General features: G+C 41.3%; 1 protein-coding gene across 4 annotated transcripts in view; it reads right to left on the bottom strand.

Annotated features, from left to right (window-relative positions):
• Positions 1-21,422, bottom strand: part of CDH6 (cadherin 6) — a 144,176-nt gene extending 122,754 nt beyond the window's left edge. The window contains exon 1 of one of the 4 annotated variants that reach the window (XM_051853547.2): positions 21,205-21,422. The gene's annotated coding sequence lies outside the window, so the exon portion shown is untranslated. Of the gene's footprint in view, positions 1-20,890; positions 21,091-21,204 lie in introns of those variants that run through there. The other 3 variants (XM_051853546.2, XM_008262090.4, XM_002714096.5) reach the window with 3 other exon arrangements.
• Positions 21,423-23,243: the final 1,821 nt, after the last annotated feature.

The raw sequence follows: 23,243 nt of genomic DNA, 5'->3' as shown, positions 1-23,243 counted from the left end.
AATGGAATTTAAAAATGCTTATTTGGTACAAAAATGTTTTAAACCCATGCATAGTTTTTTCATAATATATATTTCCCATTTTTTTTTAAATTTTAGAGGCTGAGGGATAGATACTGGTGGGGATGAGAGCTCTCCCATCCACTGTTTCAATTCTCAGATTGTCTGCAATGGTTAGGGCTAGGCCAGGCCAGAGCCAGGAGCTAGGAACTCAATACAGGTCCCCTTAGTGATTGGCAGAAACCCAAATACTTGAGCCATCACTGCTGCCTCTCAAGATGTACTTTAGCAGGAAGCTGTAGGCAGGAGCCAAAATCAGGTATTGAATCCAGTAACTCCAATGTGAAATTGTAACTGCTGTCTTAAATGCTAGGCAGAGCACTTGCCTCATCTATGAGCTTTTGAAGACCCCTCCACATATGGCAATATTCTTTAATTTAGAGATAAAAGCATTAAAATAATTGCTTTGGAGCGAGTAATGAGTCCTGTACACCATACATAGAATTTCAACTTTACGTAAGTATCTAAATTGTATCCTGTTAGGCTATACCCTCAAAACACTGATTTGCTCTAACCAGTGATTATTTTATATGGTAGAATTGAATTGGCCCTAAGCTCTTTGGTTTTACATTTCCTATTATGTAGGTTTTGGTGTTACTCCAAAGCCTGTTTCCTTCTCTGCATTTCTAAAAGCATGATTAGCAAAAACAGAAAATTAAATGTCTTAAATTATTTCAGGTATCCAGTGCAGGAACTATAGTGAAGCATGGGTTGAATAGTACTCATACCCACAGCAGTTTATTGTGGCTCAATAAATGTAGTATCTAATTCTATGTGCTACTGTATTTAAAGTATTTAAAAATTCATTAAGTATTTTCAATAAAAAAGTAAAGTGCCACAGAAAGCATCACTAACTAGTTGATTGGTGCTTACTAAAAGACTTTTCTTGTAATTATAGTTGAATATATATTAAAGTTAATGATAGGCATGATTCAAGAGAATATTCAGTGAGAATTATAGTAGAAAGCAGTTGCCAATTTATCTGAAATTGTGTAGGATATTGTCTCAGCAGCAGGACTGTAATTTCAATTGTAGCGGCTAGCTAAAAAACAATTAAGTCTAATCATCATATATGTGTCTTGATCCATTTATATTAGACTTCACGAATGAACTAATATCAATTGTAATGCTTTCCTTATCAAAGTTTCAAACACTTTGAAACTAGACATCTTGAAAGTAGCAAGAGGAAAATTATAATACAAAATGATTTGAAGTTAGCAGTTCATTTAAGTTTCCAGAACTGTACTAGGGCATGATCACATTTTCCCCCCTGTGGGGAGCAACTCGGACTAGACTAAGTTACTGGAATTAAGACTTATTCTATGCATCTGCTCTCCCACAATATGGCGCTGGGAGAGGAGGAAACAGCTTCTATACAGCTGCCTCCAGTTCAACCAATAAACTGTAGGACCTGCTCCTGATTGGAGGAGAGCAGCGTACTCGGCATGTGGGCAGCCGAGTTGGGATTGGTGGAAAAGGATTATAAAGGAGGAGAGAGACAACATGCACCAGGAACATCTATCTGAAGGAACACCTGAGCAGCCCCCGAGAGAGCCAGCCGGCGGTGTGCCGCTCCCCTGTGGAAGTGGGGAAAGTGGCCAGGGGGAACCGCCCTTCCACGGAGGTGGAAGGGATGGTAGCCAACCCGGGAAGAACCAGCAGCAAACCCGGGGAGGGCCGAGCAGACAAAAGAACAGCGCAGGGTCCTGTGTCGTTCCTCCACGAAGAGGGGGAGCGACATAATGGTGCCGTGACTCGGATATGAAGCCTACGCAGGGTCTAGTGTCGCTCCTCCACGAAGAGGGGGAGCGACACCCCCCCACTAATTTATGGTCAAAATTTATCTGCAATCAGTAAAAAAGGTTTACAGGAATGTAGCTCCATTGCCAAACTCGTTAGCTTCGAATGTGATCTTCTGTTAACGTGATTTCTTTTAGAGACAACGTGATTTCTTCCTGATCCCGAGCATGTGGGCCTACGCTAATATGAAACAGTGCTTTGGAAAGGTTACTTTTGTTTTCTGCAGGAAGCAGTCAGCCTTTGACCTGTATTCAATATGTGACACAGATCCGATCGTGCAACAGCCATTAGCCTCATCTAAATCCCCTGGTTGGAGGTTGGGGCGTTAGGTCAGAGACTATTACTCTTGGGTGTCAGAGCTAAACCTAATTAATGCCTTTTAACAATATATGGATGGTATTCTGTTCTCCTTAGGGCGTATGAAAATGGCCTGCAGAATTTAATCCTGAGAGATGTTAAAAACAAGAGCGCTTGAGTTGCATGACATGCCCCCATGACCTCTTTGTGAAGTCAGCAGCACTGCCCGATGTATTTAGCTTTCTCCCTGCCTGCTGCCTGGTTGATTTTTTTTTTAAGGTGCAAATTCCTTTCTGTGCACCTTTCAGGTCCTCAAGGCTTCCTCAAGAAAGCTGTGGTCCTTTGAAGACAGACCCTCCCCTCTTTGACTGTCCCAGGACCCAGGCAGGTCACAGGGCCAGTGAGTCTTAGAGCCAACGGCTTCTGGGACTCATAGTTAGGAGGAACACTGGTGGTTTCTATGGTGCCAGTGGGCAGAGGAGGGAGCTCTTCTTGGGCGCTGGTGTTGAAATGTTTGACAATCATTTTTCAGTGAGAATTGGCAGTTGCCTGTCAGGACAGGGGTGTTATGACAGCACAGGTGTCAGAGAATGAGAGGGGTTTCTGAAGGAAGTAATTGGCAAATCAGACAAGGTTGGGCAGGACAAGAGAAGAGGGCAGGGCACTGTTCTGCAGATAGCTTTAGAAGAGATTTTTAATCAGCATTATTTAAGAGCTTTTTAGAAAGCAGATCCCCCCACTGCACCCCACGGCATCTGCCAACTGACAGTCCACAACAGGAAAAGAGGAAACTACTTCCGAAAAGGCTTTAAAAAAAGACTTTTACAGGCTGTTAAAAAGACTTACAATCACATCCCGCGTAAACCTGTTTAAGCCGCGGCTTATTGCTCAGACTGGGCTGACTCTTATACTGAACAGTCTGCTGTTTTCCTTTTCCCAGCAACCTGCAGCCCAGCATGCATCTCCTGAGCTCTTCTCCTGAGCTAAGCTGCGCCTCTGTTTCCCCCAGAGATCCACGTGGAATAGAGACACCAAGAGCTAGTTCCCTTGTGCGATATCCAGAACTGTAGCTTTAATTTTGAGCCTTTCATCCGTACGGTGAATTGCACTCTGCCTCACATTGACATGTCTGCAGCCTGTGCTTCTTGGAAGACTTTCTGATGTGTTTGCCTTCCTTCTCTACCTCCATTGTTTCCATGGATTCTAACATCCTTTCCTATCATCTGTTAGCCTACTCGGGAGGTAGCTTGCATCTTGTGTTTTCAGATTTGAGGAATATACATTCAAAATGTCTTCTACCAGTCCTTTTAGAGAATTTTCCAGGAGATGTAAAAGCTCACAGTGAAGGAAAAGGAATATGGTTATCACTGTATCTGCTGTAATTCAGACACAGTAGGTAACCCCCCAGTACTTGCTGAAAATAAGGATGAACCCATGAATGAGTGACTATGAATGAATGAATAGCTGTTGGACAAATAGGAGTTGGGAATGGCAAAGGGAGGTTTTTTAGAGGCACAGTTTGGACTGAAAAACCAGCTTTGACCGGTTGGTAGCCTTGATCTCCAGAATCATAAGCTCACTTCCCCATTTTATTTGAGGTGATTCTGGTGAGTGGAGCTGTGCTGTGCTGTTTGTGCGCTATGTGTTTTTGATGCCACCGTTGTGATTTCTTGCTTTCTTGAGTCATCACCTCATGTGCTAGGGCAGGCTGGCACCCTGGTTACAGTAATTGCAACAGAAGTCACATCTCCCATTCTGACTTCATCTTGGCTACATAGATTCACACGTTCACAAGCCCAGAGGAGGAGCCAGGCTCGGGTTGCACATTTCCCGAGGAAGAGCACTGAAGAGGCTCTGAGGAAAGCCTGGATTTCAGCCATATTTGGCACATTCACCGTGTCAGCTGAAACACATTTTATCGAGTAGAGTTACAGGCACATTGCCCCCAGTGGCAAATTACACTGTGACTTGAAAAGATGCTGTGGCCCGTTCCAATTAGTGAAATTAAAAAAATAAATAAATAAAAGCAAGCAGGATGCTGAAAGAAAATCCCCAAGATCCCCAAGTTGACTGAAAATTTGAAAAAAGCAGTGATGACAATGACAGCAGCAGCTGCAAAAGAAACATTTGATGTTTTGGGGTGCTTCCTGCATGCTAGGCATCATACCAAAGTTGTTTTCAGCATTATTTTAGTGTCTCTTCACAATACCTTGATAAAGTTGGAACTCCCATCATCCTCACTCTATCAGAGGATGCTGCACTTAGAGAAATATCTGACAGGGCCTCTGACAGACTGCATAGTCATTGTCCCTACACAGTCAACCTGGGACTGCCTTTGCATGCATGAGAACAGTAGTTTAAAAGCTCAACAACAGGGCTGGCACTGTAACGTAGTAGGTAAGGCTGCCACAGGCAGTGCTAGAATCCCATATGGGCGCTGGTTCAAGTCCCGGCTGTTTAACTTCCAACCCAGCTCTCTGCTATGGCCTGGGAAAGCAGTGGAAGATGGCCCAACTCCTTGGGCCCCTGCACCCACATGGGAGACCCAAAAGAAGCTCCTGGCTTCGGATTGGCACAGGTCTGGCCGTTACGGCCAACTGGGGTGTGAACCAGCAGATGGAAGACCTCTCCTTCTCTCCCTCTGTAACTCTGCCTTTCAAATTAATAAATAAATCTTAAAAAAAAAAGCGCTCAATGAGAAAGATGCCCCCTTTCTTCAAATTTCATATATGAGTCCTTCAAAAAGTTTATTGGAAATTGACTTAAAGATAAATTGGTATAAGTTTGGTATAAAAGTTTTTTGAAATCATGCATAGTTGTTTCATAATAAACATTTTCCTTGATCTTTTTTTGAAAACCCTTTGCAGATAACAATTTCAAATTTTTTGTTTGCATCCACCAACATAACTTATCTTTTAATTTCACTTCCCATCAACTTTTGGAGTGTCCTTGTATAGTTCATTTCCTAATTCAATATTAAGACTTTATGGTCATGGTTTAAAATTTTGACCCAGTTAGGCCAAAAAAAAAAAAAGTAAGACATTTATGTAACAGTTACATTTGTAAAGACATGAACTCATACTGTAGCAAGGTCAGCTCTAAAGGATACAAATAAGATTAGAAAAAAAATTAAGATTTAAGATTTTATTCCATTTCAGGAACATCCTTTTTGTGTGCCATACATCACATCAATGTAAATGCATTTGTAAAAAAGGCAACCCAAAAACCTGACTTTTGCCTAAAACTACCCATAAAGTAGGTGTAAAATTCTGCCAGCTTTTCATTTTATGTTTTATAATTAATTCTTATGCTGTTTTGATAAACATCTGCATTTCAGCATATTTATCTTTCACATAAAACCTGAAAGGAAAAAAAGAAGTCTTCTAAAAGAAGGACTTGAGATATTTATAGTAAGAAAGAAAAAAATTATTTTGTGACACTGTTTTAAAGAATACTTTTTTTTAAGTTTCTTAAAGCTCCAGTGGTCAAGATAGGGCTGAAGGCAAAAATGTTGCTTAAGAAAACACTTCAGAATATACTGGGGAAACTAAAGCCCAAGCCAAGCCCCCTGGGAACAAGGCAAGTGCACACGTGGTCTGGTGTCCTTTGAATCTCTTAAGGCTATTTTCTAAATGAGACTATGAGAACAAAATGAAATTATATTTCCCTTCCAGCTAGTTAAGCTTCAAATCCCTAGATGAAAAAAAATGTTTTCTTTTTGGACAGTGATGCATTTCTAGTCAGTCTATTCTCAAACACACTAAAAACCCGTTTCATGCACAGACTAAAAGAAAAGATAGGAAGAGAGGCCGTTGAGATGGTTAAGGACTGCTCAAAGTTGCCACTTTGCAGGGAACCATCACTCAGTGGAACAGGTATAGGTGAGTTTGATTTTGTTATCTGTTACCTCTAAAGCTGTAGTTTATTAAACTGAATTCCAGTGAATCCCTCACTTGTATAATGCTTACATTTTCACTAAGAGCAATATCGACTCTAAGTGACCAAACTGTGGTGGACTGTGCAGGTTCACTCCCCAGCTTCCTTTCCCATCTTCCTAATTCCTAACAAAATTCCAGTTTTGTTCAGGTATCTTCTCTCTGTGCGTGCACAAGCCCACATGCGCAGGCTTTAAGGAAACCTGATCCCAATAATGGATCTTTAGTATAAAAAGCCAGATAGTACCTAGGATTTCCCAGCAATTAAGATTGTATTGAGGGTGGTCCCATAACCTGAGTTGGCTCAATGGGACTGAAGGGTGCTATCCTTGACTGTGAGAGAGTTTTTTTTTCTCTTTTCTGCTAGACAAGAACAAGAAAGAGGCAGCTCCAGCTGCTGCTGGCAGCCACTTGAAACTGAGGGAAATCACCAGATGAATGACTTTGATGCCTACCAGGATAGCAGGAGGAAGACAGAAAGATCCTGAGTTTTTCATTATTATCAGTTGGAGCCTGAGTTCCTATGGATTGTCCCTTATATAAAATAGTAATTTTATTGATTTTGAAATCCAGTTTGAGATGGGATTTTCTTATCCATACTGATTGACTGAAGACAGAGAAGACAGCTGTAATCAGATTTTAAGGATGCTGACTGTAAAAACTGTAACTTGCTTTTCTAATTATCTTTCCATGTTAATAGGGTTACTTATTGGCCTATCCTTCACTCCTACTAGCTTAACCACTTCCAAAATCTTTTTAATTTTGCACTTCTCATTTTAAGGTTGGGGATGAGCAGTGTGGGAGAGGACTGCCCTTAGCCATTTTAGATTACTCCTGTTAATGAGAGAGGTTACTGGTTGGAAGGGCTTAATCAAGGGGCTAGTGGAGGGGCAGAAAAACAATGTTGGGAACTAGTGTTCCAATTCTACTCCTCTTGGAATTAATATTTTTCATTGTAGTCAGATACAACGGGAAAACTTGCTAGAAGGTGCAATGATGCCTATTTTAGATTTTATTCTAGGGAAGCCATTTACATTTTTAAAAAACCCACAAAAATCCTGAGTTCTGTTCTACTGATTAGTAGGTTTAAAGCTCTTTATGTGCCTTTAACTTCAGGCTGAGGGATATCACATTAGATGGGGGAAGTATAAGGAACATCATCCAAACCTCTCCCACTTCATCTCACAACTTTACAAAACATTTGGCATGCTAGGATAGAATTAGGCTGAACTGCATATTTCATTGCCAAGCAATATTCATGAAGATCCTATTCCATGCACTGACGGCCACTTAAGGAATGAAACAGGACTGTATAATCAGCTGGATTTAATTCAATCTGTTTTGTACAGCTGTACTCAAGGTTACAACAAGGTACGTAAAATCGGATATTAGACTTCCTGTAGAAAGTCAAGAAATATTTCCAAGGTAAGAATTTAAGAGAAAAATGATTTTGCTCATAAAGCACATACATTTGATCTTAGCCAAAAGGCCGAGAAGTGATTCATAAAGCACATACATAAGACTGTTCCACAGATGGTTTTGTAGATTCAGTTTGATATACTACCAAGGGTGGATAATAAGCCAAAAAATAACCAGGGTTTGTCATACTTGCCTAAATCTATGAGAAAAAAAATCTACAGCCACATTTTTCAACATAACCACGTAAATAAAAACTAAACAATTTTATGCTTGGGGCAAGTGACCAAAGCAATGTCAACTTTTAGATAAGACACTCAATTATTCTGTTAGGAGACCCAGCAGTTATGGGACCTGTAACTGTATTTCAGACATTTGGCCAAAGGCACCAAGGTCATTTCATGCACATCTCCCTTCTGTTGGGTGGACTCATCTTTGGGCCGTCTATGAGGCAGGCATGGACTCTCTTGCTTCCTAAGTGTATCCCATAATGCAACCAAAGGAAATCAGATTATAAGAAAAGAAACCTAAAATTCAACATGAATAATGTAAAAGCATATAAATGTAGTCCAGAGTTTCATAATGAGCAGTCTCCATTTGTTCTTGTAAGCAGCATCCACTGAGTTCTTACCGTTCGTCAAAAACAGTGCTAAAAGTAAGACTCGGTGGCTGTGTTCTCAAGATGCTTGGAGTGTGATGGGTCAGACCTAGCCAGTCATGCAGAGACTTCTGACAAGATGACTGTACAGTTACACCGAGACCAGGCAAAGGCTACTGCTTGATCATGAGAAATCTAAGCCAGGAGCAGGACAGGTAGGTGGAGGTCAGGGAAAGTTTCTTGGAGAAAGTGACCCTTGACCTTTTTCCTGGAGGTCCTCTAAGTTTTGGGCAGATGAAGATGAGTGAGGACACCTGAGTCAGCAACCAGAAGGTCAGTACCAGTTTACACCAGCTGAATGTGCACCAGGTTTGGGGGCATTAAACTCCAGATTCAGCAACCCTAATCTATTGGATGACTCAGAGACTCAAACCTGACAGACTGAGTAATTTAATCAAATTTCTAACTGGCAGTTTATAACAGTAATTTTAATATTGAATACATTTTGTACCCTACCTGACTTCAAAAGCATTATCTGTGGCACCCAATACTATTGCACAAAACTGGTTATTAGATTGAAATTCCATCACCCAAGTCCTGCATTTCCACAAATCTTCTTGTGTAGAATGACTTCTTGCTGAAATGTGTTTCTGCTGACCAGTATACATATGGCTTTGTGATTTATGGCACAAATCATTGGGGAAACTGTAGGGATGGTGGAATAAATACCATGAAAATATTCTGAGACACACCATCAGAAATATAAAATTATATTAAGTTTTTGGTAGTGGGGATGAGTATAGTGGTTCTCTCCAAGCCAGACAGGTGGTCAAAAGCTGAACCTGAAAATGAATAGAAACCCTGTAATCATGATGTATCTGGAACTAAAAGCTAATTTCTGTATTCATATAAGATGTAAATATGGGAAAAACTAATCAACTCTGAGTATCCTGTTCTGTCCTATTCATTATACACAAAGGCTGGTACTCCTGGTCTTGTACAGTATAAAGAAAGAATCTAATTATTTCCCCTAAATTGCTAGTGTATGTCCTGTTACCCACTGTCTCTCTAGTGTTGAACACAGGGGGCTTTCAATAAATATTAGAGGATGAATATATTGATGAAAAATGAGTCCAAACCTTCCAGACACGCTAAACAGGTTTCCCTTGGGACCAACAATAAGTGATTACAAGACTGACTCAGATTAAAGTGAAGAGCCAGGCCTAAAGCTAAGTGGCATTTGTGAGGCTGAAATCTGCTGCTTTGACTATAATTAGTTGATACCACTTATTATAGGATACGCTGATACACTTGTTGAGGGATGGAATGGAAAGAGGAGTTTTCTTTCTGACTTTATTTTTGAGTCCTGTGAAATGTATACACATGATTGGTAAAATAATGTTAATTCCACAAGTTTGTGGAAAATGGAATTAAAATGTGTTTATTTTGGTGCCAAAACTCTCTTGAAGTTCACGCTTAATTTTTTTCTAATATATGCTTTCCATGAACTTTTTGAGGACCTCTCATATATTACCCCATACCTTTGAAGGTTTTTTTTTTGTATTTGAGATACATGCGTTTGAATCACCCAATCTGTCTTCTTGTGTATTATCTGAGGTTGTATAAACACACACACATGGTTAATATGTATGTATACACTTGTACTTCCATATTAAGCATTAAGAGATGCAAGAATATAATAGTTAAAACAGCACGGTTTCTCAGGACTGCCAGTGTTTTAATTTTAACTTCAGTGAGTACTAGCTGTGTGATCTTGGGCAAGTTATTTAACTGCTGTGTTCCCTGGTTTATCTTTAACATCGAGAAGATTGACAGTATTTCCTTCTGAGCCTTGTTGTGAACATTAAATTTATGTAAGACATTTAGACTAGTGCCTGAAATCCTGTAAGTGCTCTCTCAATGTTAGCTTTTATTATTAGCCTCTTCCATTTTCCCAATCATCTTTCTTCTTTTTGCTCCTTAAGTAATAGAATTCAAAATAATCTTAAAATAACAGATAGGATTATTTGAATGAGAGATGAAAAACAATTTGCATAACAAATAAGCAATTGTTTTATTTGTCATAGAAATATATAGTGACACTCCTGGACACTGTTTGCTGTAAAAGGGGGAGCAGAAAGTATCTCAGAAAGATCAATGCTTCATTTAGTTTTGAATTCTGAAAAGTAGACTACTGAAAATAAAAACTCAGAGGTACATTTTGTTTCCAAACACAAATTAAGAATTAAAAAATCAAGATGACAGACTTCTGCTAATCTGCTTAGGGAGGCATAAATTGTTAATCAGGCTCCAGGCAACAATGCTTAATACTAACTTTAATAAAAAGTCCGCCTGCAGGAAGGAGAGACGAGGCCTAGTGGCTGGGTTTGAAAGCTGCCTAGTCCTGTCAGTCTGCACACAGTCGCTCTGGCTCTTGGCACACCACTGATGGGGTATTCCTTTGAAATAGGCTCCTTTTCAAGAAGTTCAAGTTATTAAAAATTGTTTGCATGGAATAGGAAGTATAAGTTGGTTTCATTGGCATGGGTAAAGTTGAAGTAAATTGGAAAAATATATATTCATGTTATCTTTTGTTGTTGGTACAAGGGGGCTTCAAAAAATTTGTAGAAAATGCTTATTAGGAAAAAAAACTATGCACTGAATTTCAAAATTCATTCTTCAGCAAAATAAATGTATCTTTTAACTCTGTGTTTCCATGAACTTTTTGAAGTGCATTCATAGTGAAGGATTTCACCAAGTAAGCACTTGCTGAGCCTGAACTTTGTACTTCCAGCTACTTGAAACTCTGACTTTAAGATGTAGAAGCAATATTTTAAAACCATTTTCTCATTTCTCCCCACTCCAGACTTATCTATTCCATGAAGCATCTTATATTTCTATCAGATGGGCTTTTGGTGTCCAAGGATTCAAATAATGAATTTTCTAAAAGTATTGGCTGAATATGATTCTTAGGAACACTTGTCCATCAGGTGAAACCTAAATTGGAAGATATTTCACGAACACAGCATCACCTTCGCTGTCAAGCCCGATGGCAGCTTTTTTGGGATTGTTGTGTTAAAGGCACAGTCCAAATTCCACTCCTTGCTTTAAAGTCTGTCTTCATGACATAGTGGATATTTATGCTTATTTCTTAGTTATAAAGTAGGGCAAGTTTGGCTCTTGTCTTCTGTGATTGGTTTCTTTAACCAACAATGATGAAAAGACATTTTAAAAAAATAGAAAGGAAAAATAAGGCATTTAAAAGTCCATTTAGTTTAGTGACAAACTAAGAAGCAAACATATACTCTGTTAAGGTTCAGAGCATCCCAGGCACAAAGCAAAGTTTGTGTTCTAAGGTGCCCAATTAAACCAGCCTAAGGTTTCAGTAATTTCTCCTATCTCTGTCCACTACATAAAGCTCTTTCATTACAGCACATTAAACTCAGTCGCTTGAGAACATTTTACTCTGATGTGGCTTTGAACTCCACATTTTAAATAAAGTAACTGTCTATTTAGTGTTCGTTCCAGGAGAGGGTGCTTATCAGCTCATCGACAGACAGCTTGTCTTGTCTACCCTTCTTCCCTGGACACCTGTTTAAATAATTTCATTGTTGTTCAGAACACGAACTGTGTGCCCATTTAAATTCACGGGAGAGGGAGTTTTCTAAGAAAAACAAACCACATTGCTCTTTGGAGTGCAGTTTCTATGAATTAAAAGCAAACTTGAGGAAGAGGAGAAAGTGCTGTGAACCAAAATTTGTAAACCACGGACCCATATTTGGCATGCCCACAGTCTTATTTCAAAGGCAATTTACGTTTGAGTAAACATACTTTCTATGAATGCAAAAGTTATTACAGAGCTGGTACTTCCTGTATCTGGAAGTTTGGGGCCACCTCCTATTGAGGACACTGACCAGTAAGTGACCCCACTTCCTTCTGCTATCTTAATTAGGACCTGCCCCAAACATCTCTCTCTCTCTGTCTGTTTCTCTAGACAGAGAGTAAAACTGGCACTGATATCTAGCACAAGGCCACCCTCTTAGAATTCATTCTTTATGAAACACTGACAAAATCCCAACTAGATGCTTTTGGAACAAGTAGTTTAATATGGAAGTAATTGCTGGGAGATAGGGTAGCTCGGCTTGGTTCAAATTAGGATTCATCAGTAATACAACAGTCATGGTGGATTTTATCATTTTGCATTGTTTTTTTTTTTTTTCTTAGTCTGACCACACATCATTTTTATTGGTGTTAAATTAGAACCTGTTGCTAAGGAGGGCTTAGAGTTGAAAGTGAAATTGAGCAGTTTCAAACAGTTTATAAAATGGACGATAATAGGTTAATGAAATGTTCTTTTTAACACTGCAAAAGGAGTTTTAAGGTTTGCAGTTAAAAGATGATAACCTCATTTTCATGACTCAAGTCCATCATATGCTAGAAGGAAATTGCTTTTTGAAGTAAAAATGTATACCTTAAAATGCAAATCAACATCTTATAAACTTTTTGCTCACAATTATATGAAGTTACTTTTAAGGAAAAAATGACACCCTCTTTACAAATTATGATTAAGGTGAGCTGTTCTGATTCTAGCTTATTGAGCTACATATAAAATTAAGACTTTTTGTTTCCCACTGAATAATTCTCTATGTCATCAAGTGGGCAAATTCATTTTTCATGACAAATTTGTCCAATGAACTTTTTAAGGGACCTATTATTATTGCCAGAGATCACTGCAGTTCAAACATTAGTATCAGTCTCTGCAGGTTTTAATTAAGACACCCAGTAAAGGCCAGCGCCGCGGCTCACTAGGTTAATCCTCCGCCTTGCGGCGCCGGCACACCGGGTTCTAGTCCCGGTCGGGGCGCCGGATTCTGTCCCGGTTGCCCCTCTTCCAGGCCAGCTCTCTGCTGTGGCCAGGGAAGTGCAGTGGAGGATGGCCCAAGTGCTTGGGCCCTGCACCCCATGGGAGACCAGGATAAGTACCTGGCTCCTGCCATCGGATCAGTGCGGTGCGCCGGCTGCAGCGCGCCAGCCGCGGCGGCCATGGGAAGGTGAACCAACGGCAAAGGAAGACCTTTCTCTCTGTCTCTGTCTCTCACTGTCCACTCTGCCTGTCAAAAAAAAAAAAAAAAAAAAAAAAAAAAAAAAAAAAAGATACCCAGTAAAACTTTTGGTTTTATGTTTTTTGTTTAGCTTGTATTTTTGACAATTTAAATATAATTCTAATTCCCTTTTACTTTTTGCTCATCTAATTAAGAAGGAGGAGAACTAGGCCAATCATTTTTCAGCATGATGTCATTCATTATTAACCCATTAGTCACCAGACTTCTGGATTTCATGATGCATTCACAAATTCATTTTTTAAAGAGGGGATGCTTGACATTGGGTTGCTTGTCAGATTTTAATTTTACCAAGGGAAAAGCAACATAATTTGTCCACATACTTTCATGAGAGAACTGACATTTTTAGCTCCAAAGGAGTGGAAAGTGCCCTGAATTAGTCCTGTAAATCAAATTGAGATTTATTAAAAACATAATAGATTGGCATCATTTTTCATATCTGACCACTGACCACTGAAATTTTTCAAAAGATAGATACTTGAGATATCCTGAGGAGTCACTGATTTAAGGGTCCCTCAAAACTACCAACAAGCCATTATAAACAGAACAAAGTCCCAGCCTTTATCATATATTCCCCATGCAATAGTCAAAGTTTTGTAGGAAAATTTCAATTATTCTCTGCAATAGGAGCTTTATAAAAAGGAAGTTATGTTCACCTATGTTTCTTCATCTTCCACCCCTTTTTCATAGAACATGTATAGATAACAATATTATAGATTTACATTTCCTCTCTAATTTTTAATGGCAGAATGAAATGGAGATGATAAAAAAGCAGTGTCATCTGGCAAGTAGAAATGAAGCTACAAAAGAGAGAGCCATAGATAAAAGAATAAAATGAATTTAATACTTCCATGGATAAGTCCCTTCATCTCACTGGTTATCAGTTATCTCAAATGCAAATGATAGGTGTTGGGGAAAGCAATCTCCAAGCTCCTTCCTGTGTCTCACAGTGTCTGATTATATTTCTAATTATTGAGCTTTCCTTGAAGTCTGGATTAGCTACATGACTTTTTGAATGATGGTAATAGAAAGGAGAGAGTACAATGAAAACAGCTTGTCAATGTCAACCACATACAATACACTGTATTGTTAAGAGGGTTTCTCCTTCCTCCCTTCTTCATTCTCTTCCTTCCTCCTTTCCTTATTTTGTGGGATTGTGTGTGTGTGTGTGTGTGTGTGTATGGGTGATAAAATTTTATTTGTTAAAGAAATCATTCAGAACAAACACTGATAGTAATAAAATAGGAGTCATAAAAGAAGAAATTAATTACTTTTACTTATCACATGAAGAAGCAATACATACATCTTAGCTCTACCCAGAGTCCCAAATGCCTTGTTCACAGTGAGGATGTCAACTTGTTGAGAATGGACTGATGCCCTAGAAGGGACTGTGAGGTTGTGACACCTCATTTTTGCCACCTTCTTGAAGAATCCCCTACATAAGGAAGCATTCTCTGCAAAGTCAGGAGTAAAAAAATCATCATTATGTTCAGACATGGGCCACACAATACTTTTAAACCACATTTATAAGCTCTAACTCATGCTTGCAAATGGTTCTTCAAAAATGAGTAGCTTAAAATCTTATCTTCTACCTTAAAAATCTGTCTTACTCTGATTGAAATCATCTAGCCACTCCCATGCCCTCCACTACACTGTATTTTGCAGAGGGGGTCACACATGTACTTTTAAGTCCTTACTAGTGTTTACTAACAGGACATTCATTATGTACTTGAATCAAATGGAGTTTCCCTGTACTTTCAAATCAAAAAAAAAGGGTTACATATAGAGGATACAAGTATTTGTTCCCTTCAGACTTACTGGATCATCATTATCATGCAAAATACTTAGAACAGTATGTGACTAAAAAAGGTCAGTGAGGGTCAGTTTATTATTTATTATCATCATTGTTTTGATGTCTAAAAATTCTGAGCCTACGGGTCAATAAGTTTCTTTTTAAATCATGGTTGAATATATATTTATACCAGTATGGAAACAGGAGCCTTGCTACTTCAGTCTTTCATCAGGAGATACCTCATACATGAATTTAACTGGATGACAAATCAGATATTTAGTTTGTATCACTACTGTATATATTGAGTTGCAGACATCAGAACACAAAATATATCTACTAAACATGCAAGATAATAAAGATAATAGAAGGAAAATTGTTTATATTCTTCAAAGCACTAAGAAAACCTCTTCCTGATAATTTTTTAATTCCCCTCTGGGGATGGGCATTTGGGACAGAGATTAAGACATTGCTTTGTGTGCCTGCATCCCAAAGGAGTAGGTAGGTTTGAATCTCAGTCCAGCTGCATGCTGATGTAGACACTGGGAGGCAGCAGATGATGCCTTAAGAAGTAGGGTGCCTTCCATCCACATGGGAGAGACTGGGATTGAGTGTCCAGGCTTTGGCCTGGCTAAACCTTGGCTGTTGCAGGCATTTGGGGCATGAACTAGTGGATGAGAAATCCCTCTGTCTGCCTTTGAAATAATAAATAAAAATGTAAAAAACCTAGAATCCTCTGATTAATTTATGATACATCCAGGATCACCTCTTTTAGATAGTGATTTTTTTAAAAGGATAATTTTCAAGTTTACATTCTATGATAGAAAGCAGTAATGTTTATAAACATAACGTCATGACGTAATCATGTTTACAACGTTGTATTTCATAGTAGCACTATTTATAAAGAGGAAAATGAATACTACATAAAGAAGGCAATTTTGATTCTGTTTCCAACTGTCATTACCCTTTCATGTGAAAATTTACCTCCTCATCTCTTTCTATTTTACTCACTTGGATACCTCCTCAATTTAATTTTTTCTTGCTGCTTTCCTTTCCTGTAACTTATGAGATCTCTTGAACACTTTTGGCTAGACCTCCCAACATAAGAAATTATAGAAAGAGAAAAACACAGTGATCCTTCAACATGACAAAATATGAAGATAGATCATGCCCTGTGGTATGCTGGCTTTTGGCTCCTTGTTTCCATCCTAAATTGTTCTCATCCACAGAACAGCACTGCATGTAGTAGGCAGAGCTTTCTGCCCATGCTGCCCGTATACACTGCACATCAAACTCAGCAGTACCATTCTGGTTTTCACTAAGCTTCTCTTCCTAAGACTTTTCCAAGGTGATCTAACAGGAGAAACCGGCACCCAACAGTGCTGTACAAAGCTATTAAACAGGTGAAAGTGGGAGAAACAAGCTCTGGTGATATGCGGGGATGGGGGACACAGTGCCAGTTGCCCATACGTCTACCCTATAGAGCAGTCATCTTCACTACATTTTGGTTGTTGGAAGAGTTGGGAACTTCCTGGGTAGTTCAGTCTTGAACAGCCAGAATGCTGGCAATAGCTGGTTCCCTCCCATCCAACTATTATGTGGGAAAGGAGTCTGCCTCCATTTTACTTGGGAGGGTATTTGTACTTTCCTCTTGTCTTCCTGCTTTGTAGGTGATAACATTACAAAGACTACATACACTTAGTTCTACAGTCAATTAGAGGGAACCTCCAGTGCCTTTGGTACCTGTGTTGACAAAGAGGGGCTTCCTTAGGAATAGGAACTTTTAAAAATGTGGGCCAGCTTAACTTTGTAAGAAGCAAGCTCAAACAAAAATAGCACCATTTACACCACATTTTAAAAGAAATTTGAGATTCAGAGAGCAAAAGCGAGAGGGAGAGAGAAAGAAAAATAAGGTTCTCATCCTTTGGTTCCTTCCCCAGATGCCAGAAACATCTGGGGCAGAATCAGTTAGAAGCGAGGAGTGAGAACTCAATCCAGGTCTTTTGTGCGTGTGACAGGGATGCAGCTTCTTGAGCCATTACCTGCTGCCTCCCAGGACATGCATTAGTAGGAAGCTGGAGTCAGGAGCTGGAGGCAGATGTTGAACCCAGGCACTACAGTAGGGGATGTGGGCACTTAAACTACTAGGCCAAATGCCCATGCCAGTATTGCTGTTTAGGTCTAGCAAAGTACCTCAGCCTCTCATATGTCTTCAAAATAAAATAAAAATCCTAATGGAGGGAAGCAAATAGAAAAGAAAATTAACCCAAGCCCTAGATTTTTATATTACTTCTCTAATATTATTGGAACATTTCCGCAACAGGGTGCTGTGTGCGTGCATGTGCTTAACTCTCTTCTTTCTGCGAATCTCCTATTACCATAATGCTCTTGAGTCTTTGTATGTAGAATCATTATTCAGAAAAAAAATTTAAGCCAGAGGAGGTTTGATTATCTACAGTTTCACTTTTTGTGTGAAGCAAATAAGGTAGGCTCAGGAGACACTAGCTAGGCTGATAACTATTTTAAAACCCGCGATTCAGACTGAGTCACTGCTTGTTATTTTTATAAGCAAGCCCCTAATTCTGATGGACCCCAAAGAATGGGCTGCAGTGACTAAGCCAGCAGCACAAGGCAATTGGCTTCTGCTGGATGTTATCTTACTTGGAACACATTTCAAACCTTAGAACAGATTTTTAAATTGGAAGTTGAAACCTGCAGACTGTCAGCAGAAGGGGCTGACTCAACCCCACAGAACTTATTTTACTCCAAGATCCAGGCAGAGTTTTCTAAGGAGTAGGTACCTAAAATGTGTTGTGATAAATCAAAGAGAGAAATATTTTTAAAAAGCCCACAGAACAAGGGTGATGCATGTCTCTGAATATCCTTGGGAATTGTAACATATGTGTATTTGAGTGAAGGCTTCTTTAAATTAGCTGTTTTATTCAACACAACTTGTAAATCTTCATGGATCTCTGAAAGGATAATCATAACTTTCCTGCAATGATTTTGTTAGTGGTTTTGGGTTCTTCACATGGAAGTTTCTGAGTAGAAACTATGATGTCACTATTATTACTGAGTAAATAAGAATTAGGGATAGAGTCTTGGTAAGGTTAGCAATAAGAAAGCCTCATATTGATAGTTGTGGATTATTTATGAATTGACTGTTGCTTTCATTTGTAATCATGGCGCAGCTACCAAAAGTCCAGATACCATGAAAAATACTTGTGATTTTCTTAAACTAGAGGAACTGTGAAAAAGAGAGCAATAATAATGATTTTGACCTGGCACAAAGATCGAGAGTACCTGGAGATACTGACTTGTCTATGAAGTAAATGCTGTTATAATCTTAGTACCCCAAATAAAATCCATGCTGCAGCGGATCTACAGGGGAAGTGCATGGAGTGACCAACTAGAGGTCCCTTCCAACTAAAAGAAGTTTCACTAGTTTAGACTGCTGCCTTGGTGAGTTGGCATTTGTGACTGCAAGGCAAATAGGGGCCAGAACAGGGAACCACACAATTTAAGATTCAATACCTAAGGAAGATACAAGCTTTTTACTCAGAATATCTGTCACATTATGCACCCTCCTCTGCCCCGCTCCACCCTTTTATTTATCCCTATATAGAACATTGACCCAGTCAGTCCTAATTAGATATTCAGATATCTAATTAGGAATACAATAAAGAAGTGTCACTTGATGCCCTGTGATTGTAGCTGTGCTTTCCAGAAATTTTAGCTGTTTTCAAGTACCTCAAGCAGCATTTTGCAAGATAATTTTTTTTTTCTTGAAAATGGAAGAGTGTCTCACAGTTAAGTTTTTCTTGCAAAGCTGATGGAAGTGGTGGGTGGAGAAGACAAGGTACATGGTTTTATGATCGTAGGCAACTTGGTAGGAAACGAGTGTTTCCATATATTATCTTTGCAGAGTTAGCATTGAGAAATGTAATTGCAATAAATTGGTGTAAAAGCCAGATAGTAACGGGACTAAAAGTCCCTATAGAGACACCAGCCTGTCACTTTCTTATAATGGCAGCAAAAGATAATTGTAGATAAATACAGTGAAACTAAACCAATGCCATTTCCCTCCTCAACTGTGTTACTGTCTCTTATGTTTTTCTGAAGCTATTGGTTACTTCCTCTCCCTCAAAAGTATTGCAGGATCCCTCAAATTAGGCGGGGGAAAGATCTGCCATTTACTCCACTCTCCCCATATCTTTTAAATTAGCACATGCCAAAGAGCAAAAGGGGATGAGATACAACCCGATGCGACTGTATTTTTCAGTTGATTGTGGGATTTCTTTTAAGTTTCTGAGCTCTGCATTGAAAAATCTGGCCTCGGGCATACTCTTTGCCCTCGTCTTTATGACATCATGAAGACATCTGCTTGCTCACATCCCCTTGCTTCATACAGCTGGTTTTCTGGTTCTGTAAAACAGCAAGCGCAGAGCCCTGCCAGGGCTCCGGCACAAAGGATGATGCTCAAGCGAAACTGGAAGAGATTTTTTTTTTCCTCTGCCAAAGTAGAATTCTAAGGGTTTTCCTTTTCAGGTAAGGCTGTCAGCAAGAGAGGATGGGAAATAAGCAACCCTTGGCCACGGTTCGAAGGAGCATATTTGTTACTCATTCTTAGTAGAGTTGTGCTTTGATGAGCTCTAACCCCACGATCCCTTTCCAACACTGGGGAGCCTTGGCTCGCCCTGGGTCACTCACTGCTCAGCATGTCCATCTTTTGCTCCTCACCCCGCTGCAGAGCAGCCACAGAGGTCTACCCCAGCCCCTCCAGCTATATTGCAGGAAAATCTCCCTCTCCTATATGATGTATTCCCATAAGTGAAAGTGAAGACGGGTCCATACACCTCTGTAGTGTGACTATCACCATCACCACATCTTTACCAAAACAAAAACAAAACAAAAGTTGAGTGGGAAAGAAGCGAGTAGAGATTCCAGATGATGAAACTTCTTGGTTCCTGAACGTTCCTGGCAGTAGTTAACTGAGGTGACCAGCCCCTTGCATGAACAGAGACCTGCATTTAACTCCCCATAAAATATGGATTTCATTGCAGCAGCGACATGTCTCAGCAGCACGCTGGCCTCTCCAGCATCTCCCTCCTGGAGATCTATGGTAACTTGGCAGGAGGACAGCTAACTACCCAACAAGTCATCCGGCTCTGCAGCTGGTGCTGCACACAACAGTGCGACGTCTCCTTTTATTAAATTCGAGATGAACGCATCGGAGACTCCACGGGTCCTGCACCCGCCACCTGCAACCCTGCGCTCTGGGTCTGCTCTCCAGCCACGCGGGGAAGGCATTCCCCACCCCCCACACTCCCCGCCCCGCGTGTGCCTGGCCAGCCGTACCGAAGCGCGGGCGAGCTGCCTCTTCCACATGACTTTTCCCTGGGCATCGTGCTCCATTTTCCGAGTCCAGTGTTGGACTGTGCTTGCAACCTAAGCATTTCTATCTTTTAGGAGCCGGCAGGCACAGCCCGGAACATGCAAGCTCACAGTTTTCATGAGCTCCTTCTCAGCCACACATCACCTCCGTAGCTGAAGTTTTCCTTCTTGGGAGCCTTCCAGAGGTTTCTCAAGACTACCTGATTTTCTGCGTTACCCTCAAAGCCAAAACATGCTACCCAGCCCCAGCAGTCGCCGCAAAGACCCTTGTGATGTGGGCAGGTGGAGAATACATAGAGCCCCAAACGGCTCCCTGGGTTCTGCGTGCACGGGAGCCCTTGGTCCTTGGCCGGCCAACTTTGCCAGCCCGCGCCGGCTGAGAGAGCGAGCGACAAGGCGGCGGCAGGCTCCTCTTCCTCGGCCCCGCTGCACGCGCCCCAGCCCAGCCCAGCCCAGCCCCAGCCCCTGCACGGATCGCTCTTACCAGAGGCCAGGGAGCGGCGCTCAGCCTCCCCGGGTAGCGGCGCCCCGAGCAGCCCGACCCGCGCACCCGCCTGGACCTGGACTGGGGCTCTTGCAGGCTGAGCCTCCCTCCCCGCTCCGGCGCGCGGCACCACCACCACGAAGCGGACTGGGCTCGCGTCTCTCTCTCTCTCTCCCCCTCAGTCTCTCTCTCCCTCTCTCTCTCTCATTGGTTTCCGTCAATGCTACAGAATAAAAACAACAAAAAAACAAAACAAAAGCCCATGTATGCCCAAGCTCTGGCGCCGCCGACCGAGACCGAACCCACCAACCCACCTCTGCGGTCCGTCCGGCACCCGTGGGGACCCGCGCCCCGCGCAAGCTGCTCCGGTCTCTGCCAGGCGCCGCGGCCGCCGGCTCCGGCGTCCTCGCTAGCGCGGCTGCAACTGCGGCTCTCGGGATGGGAAGGTGACGGGCCCGGGAGAGCTGGCTCTTGTGGGCACACACTGATTTGCAAGTGAATGGAGTGGGAGGGAGCAGAGAGAGGAGTACTTTGTTAGAGACGCCCAGTGCCTGCCCCCGCCCGCCGCCTCCCCTGCACAGAACGACTCCCAGTGTTTGAAGTCCGGAGCAGGCGCTCCCTGCCACCCTCCCGCAGCCCCACGCGCCCCCTTCTTCCTCTTTTCTTATTTTTTTCTGGGGTGGGGTAGGGGGTGGTGTTTAAGGCATCCTCAGAACTTGTGTGACTCTGACTCTCTCCTGTCTCATGCCACCAAAACGCACCTCGTGCTGGCATCAGCAATGGTCTGATGTTCTTTTTTTCACCGACCACGCAATTATAGTTCCCAGGGACGCGGTCCCTCGCCGCGCCGAGAGCCGGCAGCTTTGCGCGTTTGCACGCAAAACACGCACACTTGGAAAAGACCCCGGCCCCCTGCGCCAGCAGTACGGAGAGCTGTTCCTTTTAACCTAAGCAGGCGTCCTCCAGACGCGAGCAGACACGGATTCGCGCTGGTCTAGCCTTCTCTTCCTTCCAGGAAGATGCGGTTTTACCGAGCCCCAGAATCTCAGCTATCCTTTCGGAGGGAGTGACCTCGGGACGTTGTAGCGCAAAGCCTTGGTCTCCTGGGCTTGCAGAAATACCCCAAACCCAAACTCTTCAGCCTTGCCCGTGGCTTACAGCCGATGCCATCTTTCTAAATGAATTCCCATAAGGATACGAAAGATTTGTAGAAGAGAAATGTATAATGGTAGTCAAAGTCCACTCAACGTTTTGAGATTATTTCTGGAAAGTTACCGAAGTAAGATAAGATCCAAATTAAACTCCTTGGTACACAAAGCTGTTGGGTTGACTCTTTACAGTTACAAGGAAGCACTTTCTAATAGGAATGGACTAGGCTGCAAAAAATCTTACTGATGTCAAGGTATTATTAAATGAGAGTCACGATTTTCTAAATAGGAGCCGTAGACATGATGGAGTCAGGCACTGTTGGCTTAGGAAAATTAAATCTAATCACCACAGTGATTGCAGCCGGGGTCAGGAGCATCCCAAGCCTGCTGCTCCTGCTTGCTGCAAGTTCTCAGCGAGATTTCCTGCTCTGTGCTCTAAGAAATTCCATCCGGGCTCCTTGGCCTCCCAGTGGTTAAACTGGTTGGAGGTTGGTCTGGTTCCCAACTGAGCTCTTACTAGGAAAGCTTTTGTTTCTCCAATAGAAGTTCAGGCATTTAAATAGAGCCAAAATCAAAGTATTTCCTTTAGGCAGCCAGGGCTTCAAAGAAGTGTGTGTGGAATGGTTTTTAGCACAGATGTTCCCCACATGGATGGTAGGAAGATGTTTGAGTTTCTTTCTTGAAAAGACCTTCCTCTAATGAAGAATTGCCACCTACATTTACAAAAAGAGGCTGAACATCTTTTATGCAGGAAACCATTGAAAGTGTTACAGAAAAAGGATAGGGAAAAAGAAAGCCGCTTTTAATGCACAGCCCATTCCTCAGATTGTGAATTTCATACACATTGAGTTGGAAACACTAACCCTTATGTCTGCATAGTCCTTTACTGCTTACACAGCACTTTTGTAGGCTATTGTATTTAATATTTCTTTCAACATGGTGTACTTGTTTTCTCCCCATTAGGACAGAGAAAACAGATTGATGATGAAGTAGAGGTTAAGTAATATGTCCAAAGCAGTAAAACTGAAAAACACAGGAGGAAAATATTCTCAGTGAAATCATGCACAAGTGTGTATGCCGACATACAGACCCACAAATTCTAAGTGAACATATGATTTATTAATTTATTAACATGTGATAGATTAGTAAATAGCTTCAAAACATAGAAGTACATCAATAAAAATAAGTACGTGTTAAGACTACCT

The sequence above is a fragment of the Oryctolagus cuniculus genome, chromosome 14 (genome assembly GCF_964237555.1).
Source record: "Oryctolagus cuniculus chromosome 14, mOryCun1.1, whole genome shotgun sequence".
Lineage (NCBI taxonomy): Eukaryota > Metazoa > Chordata > Mammalia > Lagomorpha > Leporidae > Oryctolagus > Oryctolagus cuniculus.
Note: the sequence above shows the minus strand (reverse complement) of the source record. Positions and strands in the feature narration are given on the sequence as shown.